This window comes from Leucopleurus acutus (assembly GCF_964270905.1).
Source record: "Leucopleurus acutus genome assembly, chromosome: 16".
Taxonomy (NCBI): Eukaryota; Metazoa; Chordata; class Mammalia; order Artiodactyla; family Delphinidae; genus Leucopleurus; species Leucopleurus acutus.
The window spans coordinates 29621860-29629035 of record NC_139158.1 but is presented as its reverse complement, the minus strand read 5'-3'; positions in this window follow the sequence as shown (position 1 = coordinate 29629035).

Below are 7176 nucleotides of genomic sequence, written 5' to 3'. Positions count from 1 at the left end.
ACCTGATGCAGGTGCTCGCTTTCGCCCTGCTGCCCAGAGCCCTGCTGCGGACGGAGACCTTCGTTTGGACTCCTCAGGCAGCATCCGACCATCATGCTCATGGGTGGGGCAGCTGGGGCTGAGGCTGCAGCTGGCCTTGGGGGTAGGGGGAGGAGGCTGAGGCCTGCCCTCCTGCTCTTACTGTTAACAGTGTTGGTCGGGTCTGTCGGCAGCTCTCTGGGGCCTTGTGTATAAGGTGTGTATAAGTCCCCCCACCTTGGCCCCTTCTGTGAAAGCAGCACAGAGCACAGCAGCCGCCCCTCGCCCCGCCCGTAAAATGTGTCCCCGTGCCTCGTAACGGGGGGACTCTCACAAGAAGAGCGCCAGCCTTCTTGTCCAAATCCAAGCCCTCATTCCCCAACCCCTCCAGCTGGTGCGAATCCACACGTAGTCCTTCCGGAAGCTTCCTCACCGCCTTTGCAGCTGTGCCGGGGTCTCTCAGGGGTCGGGGTGGGGCTTATCTGTCCACAGAGTTATCTTGTGCTTACTCTATGCCAGAAATTCCGGAAATTCCATACATTTACTCATTAACTGAGGCACGAAGAGGTTAAGTGACTTGCTCATGGTCCCTGCAAGTAAGAGGCAAGGCTGGGCTTCAGACTCCATGCCCTTGGCCCTCCGCCCCCTCCCCAGCCCCGGGGACAAATGTGTTCTCTTCCCTCCACCTCTGGCCTCCTCCTGCACCTCTCACTGTACTTTGATGACCCATTAAAATCTAGAATCGGAGTCATAGCAACTGCAGGGAGGATGTGGTAGACACGTTAATGCCTCCTCCCAAAGATGTCTGTGCCCTAAGCCCTGAACCTGTGACTGTCACCTGACGTGCAGAAGGGACTTTCTGGATGTGAGTGACTTAAGGAGATGGAAGATTCAGTGTGGGTTCAGTGTAATCACATGGGTCCTTATAAGATGGGAGAGGGAGACAGGACGGTCACAGGAAGAGATCTGAAGATGCTACACCACTGGCTGTGAAGGCGGAGGGAGGGGCCCCGAGCCCAGGAAAGCCAGAGGCCTCTAGGAGCTGAAAGACTAGGAGAAAGGTTATGCTTCCCGAGAGCCTTCAGAACCTGCTTGCACCTTGCTTTTAGCGCCATAAGGCCCATGTGAGAAAATAAATTTGTGTTTTAAGCTATGAAGTTCGTGGTAATTTATTACAATGGTGATAGGAAACTAATACAGAGGCCTCTTATATTAGTGCCCTCAGGCTCCCCCAGGCACTTGCTCAAAATACGAATGCCCAGGCCTTACCCCCAGACCCTGCTAAGTCAGAACCTCCATAGCTGGAGCCTGCCCGGGGGCCCATGTTCAGCCGTCCTGCCAGCATCTTCTGACTGGCTGTGGAACCAATCTAGTAGTTGGGTCGTGGAAGCAAGTTCATCTCCCAGCTCAGTGACCTCACCTGCAAAGACGAGGCCGTCAATACCTGCCTCGCAGGTTGGGTGTGAGGCCTGGAAGTGGCGAATGCCCAGTACCTGTGCTCTATAAATGGAAGGCGTGGCCCTGTCAAGGCAACTGGGTCAGGGTTCTGGTCACTGCTGAAATGCCCTGGGCTTTGGTCTGCAATGAGATCGTGACCCAGGCTCTTGTGTTAAAAGATCTGACAGCTCTCTCTGAGGCCAGGCGACGGAAGTGTTTTGTGAACCACCTTCGCATATCTCAGTGTATCCTATGGTTAGTGGACCAAGTTATCTTGTTTCCTCAGCCAGGGGTGATGTTGTACCCGAGGATTAAATGAAAGCTTAGCTCAACCACTGTCTGGACAGGTTACTCTCACTGTACCCAAACGGAGGCATCTTTTAAAAAACGGGAATTTCGGCATCTGGCACCTTGGGGAATTGGTGGGATGTAGTGACGGCTGGTGAATCGAGCTTGAGCTGGGAAATGTTTACTGGCTCTCGGGGGTGGGGAGTAGGGGTGGCAAGCCAGTCTTGATTGGTAGCACTTGCCAGTTTGTGGCCCATTTCAGGCTGCCAGCGGAAAGCCACTGAGCACAGAGCTGGGGAGCGTGTGTTCAGAAACCAGCACGGCCGTGGGGCCTGTAAAGGGGTGGCTGGGGAGGCAGATTTGGGTTGTGACTTGGGAGTAGTCAAGAGTTGGAAACAAGATCCCGTGCGACAACCATCCCTCGCGTCCCCTCTTCCCGGTGTCCCCAAGCCCTCCTCGCCACTGAGTCCCTGAAAGTAAAGAGACGAGAGTGACATTTTTCCTTCAGCGTTTATTGACAGGCGGCATTGTTCGCTGGCAGGCTGCTGTTCATTTCATCGGAATGGTGGCATGTTCGAGATGTGGCAAGAGGGTCTTGAAGGCTGGTAGCGTTTCAGGCAGGAGTGTGGTGGTCTTGCTACTGGGCGCTTACTATCTTGCACACCTTGTGGTGGTGTAGCGGCGGCAGCACACTGCGGAGAACGAGGGGGCGAGAGCAGACTTCAGCATGGGCTGAACCCCCACTCCACCCCAGCTCCCTGGCCCCCACCCGCGGAGCGGACCCCCTCACCTCTCCTCCGCCTCCGGCAGCACCGTCTCCTCCTGAGACATCTGCGCCTCGGGCGGCGGCATCTGCTCTGGCTCGGGCTGCGGCATCTGTTTCTGGCCATGGTGACGGATGGAATCGGCCTGGATGCTCAGAGCAGGGGATGCCGCCTTGGTTGAGCCAGCCAACCTGTGAGCAGGTGGAACTCTGTGGGCTGTGAGCCAGGGGCTGACCCCTGGGCCTCTTATAGGTGTGGCAGGGGCCCTGCTCACTGTAAGGTCACAGAGGCCTGGACGTCACAGAAGAGGGCCAGAGCCGGCCTGCATCATGTCCATATATGGGCATGTGGGAGGCCCTCGCTGAAGGAGGGCGGGGACGTGATGCGTGTGGGCCTCCGGGTCATCAGCGGAGGGGAGACGAGGTGACTTCCCTGTAAGGACACTCACTCTCTCCTTCACTTAGTCAGTCAGTTTGCAAAGCATCACTGAACACCTGCTATATGCCAGGTTCTGGCGAGACCCCAGCACACAGTGATAAACAAGGCAAACGTGTTCCTGCCTAATAAACTTTACAGCCTAACTACAGGAAACGTGAATGAAATTACCACGCAGAGTAACTATAATTGTGAAAAGTGCCGAGGAGAGGAACTTCAGGTTTTTATGAGAATGCGTGTTGGGGGGGGGCGGTGCTTGACCTCAGGAGAGGCCCTAGGAAAGCCTCCTAAGGAGGATGAGTCAGAATGGGAGGTGGGAAAAGCATCTGGGAAGAGGGAACAGCTGTTGCGAAGATCAGAGGCAGCACGTGTGTGTGATTTCACTCACGTGAAATGTCCAGAGAGGGAGAGTCAGAGACACAGAGATGGGTGGGTGGTTGCCTAGAAGCGGCTGGAATGGGAACGGCTGCTCAGCGGGGGCAGGGTCTCCTTTTGGGGTGATGAACATGCTTGGGACCCAGAGAGTAGCGATGGTTACCCAACGTTGTGATTGTACTCAATGCCACTGAATTTTCACTTTAGAAGGCTGGTTTTACATGATGTGAATTTTACCTCAATTGAAAGAAAAAAAGGTTCTGGGGCTGAAAGGTGCTTGAAAGGTGTAAGGAATCAAAAGGAGGCCCAGGCGGAGGAGCAGAGACTGTGGCCGAGGGGGGCGAGACAGGGCCAGACCACTCTCAGCTTCGTCTAACCTTTCCCACATCCCCATGAACTTTAGGGATAAAGAGGGAAGCGGTTAGAATTCGATTTCATTAGCTATAACAGGAAACCAAAAGAAGTGACTTTGGCATAGAAGTTTTGTTTCATTGAAGAAGTCAGAGGTGATTTCGATGATCATTAGAGTGTCTTGTTTGGGGGATCCACACGCTGGAGTATTTGGGGATAATGGGTATCATGTTTGCCAACTGCTCTCAGGTGATTCAGAAAAAGAACAGTAACAAGGGGTGCGTATCTACATAGAGAAAGAGGGAGAGGGAGGGAGGGAGGGAGGAAGGGAGGGGGAGTAGAGTAAATGGAATAGAATGTTAACAATTGACCAGTCTGGATGAAGGGAAGTTCTTTGTATGGTTCTTGCAACTTTTCTCTAATTCGAAGTTATTTCAAAATAAATTATGGAGATTAAAAAAAAAGGGGGGGGGGCCAGGGAAAGTGAGGAGGAAGGCCTTCCAGGGCTGGTATAGGGACTCCACCCTTAACAAGGGCCCAGACTTCTTTTATCTTTCGCCTCTGCCCTAGGCAAGTACTTTCCATCCTCAAGGTTGCCTCGCAGTCCAAAATCAGGGCTGCCATGGATGGTTGTGCAGTTCGTGTACTGCTCAAAGCTCTCAGCCAGGGGATTGAATGGTGCAGGCCAGGCCCAGCACCCATAAGCATGCTTCTGCCCATGGGAGCTATCTTTTTCTAATTAGACTGCTCACAGTGGAAGTCTTTCCTAATTTGAACAAAGGCACATTAAGGGCTAGCCTCGGCCCTGCTGGAAATTCAGCTCTATCCACTGTGCAAGAATAAATGAAGAAGAAGAAAGGGGGCGGGGGGCAAAGGAGTTATAACTCTATAAAGAGCTTTCCCAGACACCCCCACCCAGCAACTTCTTCTGATCACTTTCCTTACCATGAGAGCACCCTGCCTCTGAGGATAAAGCTGTGGTTCTTAGGAAGGAGAACGGGGCCAGTGGATAGTTAATACCCAGAGGGGGTGCACCCAGAAACTTCCAGGACCCCACCCTGCAACCCACAGCAAGGTGGGAAAACCATGAATTTGAAGCTGAAGTCCAGTAAGTTACAAGCATGTTGCACTTGGCACATAGGAGGTCAGCAGTAAATTCTCGATTATTGACTCATGTCTAGACTGACTTAAAATTATCACCCCCAATCTTGTAACACTTAGTACTTTTTGAAGATAACCTACATGATCCCGGAGGAACCCCATGAGATGACAGAGATGGGAATTTACCCTGTTTTGCTGATGAGGAATTTGAGACACCCAGGCCAGATCCCTCCCTCACTCAGGTTTTTATTGAGCATCTACTCTGTGCCAGGCACTCTTCTAGGCGGTGGGATTACAGCATGAGCAAGAGAGGTCAAAGTTCTTGCCCCCAAGAAGCTTACATTCTAGTTGGGACAGACGGCATTATTCAAGTGAACAAACAACTGAACAAAAGGCTTTGAATTTTATTACAAGTGTGCGTAGAATCCGTTGATATGACAGCAGCTGACTGGAGGTTTAGTTTAGGATGCTGGGGACAGGCCTTCTTGAGGAGGCAGTATTTGAGCTGAGAGCTGAGTGAGAAGAAGGAGCCAGGTATGCCAACATCTGTCCCATGTGGGTCTCCCAGCTGGGGAGGGAGCGGTCACTCAGGGACTCCGCTCGGTGGAAGGGACATGTGAGCCAAGACTTGGCTGGCGGGAGCAGCCCATTGGTTTGAGGACTCGGCAGGGGGACAGGAAAAAGTTTGGAACTGAAAGGAGGCCCCTGTGGCTGCAGAGGAGAAAGCAGTTCTCGGCCTTACGGTTTCGTGGAGGAGATGGGTATGAGTCAAATCATCACAGAAACAGGTGAGGCGTCCTGCAAAGAGGAGGCCCTCGGAGTTCTGGGATGGGACGTTTGGTCTGCTCTGGAGTCGGAGGACTGCGGGGGCCACCAGAAATGTTGGGATTTTGGGTTCTAGCAGCCACCTGTTACCCTAAATAATGCAGCACTTGCTACTAACTCATACTTATTGAGTTTATTATTTGTCTCCAAGGAGAATATAAGTTCTGTGTGATCAGGAACTTAATTTTGTTCACTGAGGCCATCCTAGCACTGAATAATCAGTACATAAAAGAAATCCAAATATTTGTTGAAGAACTGAACAATAAATGGATGCTTTGTGTGGTAAAATTCTTTTATTGTCATTTTCAAATATAAAATCATGGTTTCAGATTACGACTTTTGAAATGTCACACACCCTCTCCCTGCCCACTGCCCTAGCTCTGCTGAGAAATCCCCGACTCCTGTCATCTCAAACACAACCTGAATCTCAGAAGGATGTCCAATGCGTCCTCTGAGGTCCCAGTTGGTCAATCGCATGGTGTGTCCTGTGTCCCCCCCCTTCCCAGCCACATCCGTGAGGTCACAATGGCCACCGCGGCTGCCTGGATCCAGGGAAGATGTCACCAAAGAGATGAAGGGAGGGGTAGGGGCTACGTGCTCCCCTCTGCCTTTGAGAAGGACAGAGCCAGGCAGTTCATTCTCAGGGTAACGAGAGGATGATCAGCAGTAGGAAGACAATGTTTTAAATGTGCCACTGTGCCCACCATTCTGCAGCCAGGGGTCTGTCCTGCAGGAATTCCCACATGTGGGCATGAAGGTGTGTGTAGGAGGGTGCCCACTAGAGCACTGTTTGTGGGAAGAAAATTGGCAATACCTTACTATTGACCTTAAGGGAATGGTCCATTGTTACATCCATATTGCAGCTGTTCAGGAGAACACTATATTTCATTCTTTTTAATGGCTGAGTAATATTCCATTGTATCTATGAAACAATGCCATTTGCAGCAACATGGATGGACCTGGAGATTATCATACTAAGCAAAGTAAGTCAGGCAGAGAAAGACAAGTATCACATATCACTTATATGTGGAATCTAAAAAAAAAAAAGCTACAGATGAATTTATTTAAAAAACAGAAACAGACGCACAGACTTAGAGAATGAATTTATGGTTACCAAGGGGAAGGGAGGAGGGATAGATTGGGAGTCTGGGATTGACATGTACACACTGCTATATTTAAAATAGACAATCAACAAGGACCTACTGTATAGCACAGGGAACTGCTCAATATTCTGTAATAACCTAAATGGGAAAAGAATTTGAAAAAGAATAGATACATGTATATGTATAACTGAACCACTTTGCTGTACACCTGAAACTAAACTCTACTCCAATATAAAATAAAAATTAAAAAAGATAAAAAGAACAGTAGAGTTATGTGCCCTGATACGAAAGGAAGTCCACAGTGTTATCAGCTCTAAGCAAACTGAAATGTAGGGTGTCACCCCACGTTTGTAAAAATTTTTAAATAAATGTTTACATAAGCATAGGGAAAAGTCCAGAATATAATATATTGACTTAGCAGTGGGGAAGGTTTCACTTTCTACTTTATTCATTTTTTTATTGTTTGGAATTTTTTACCT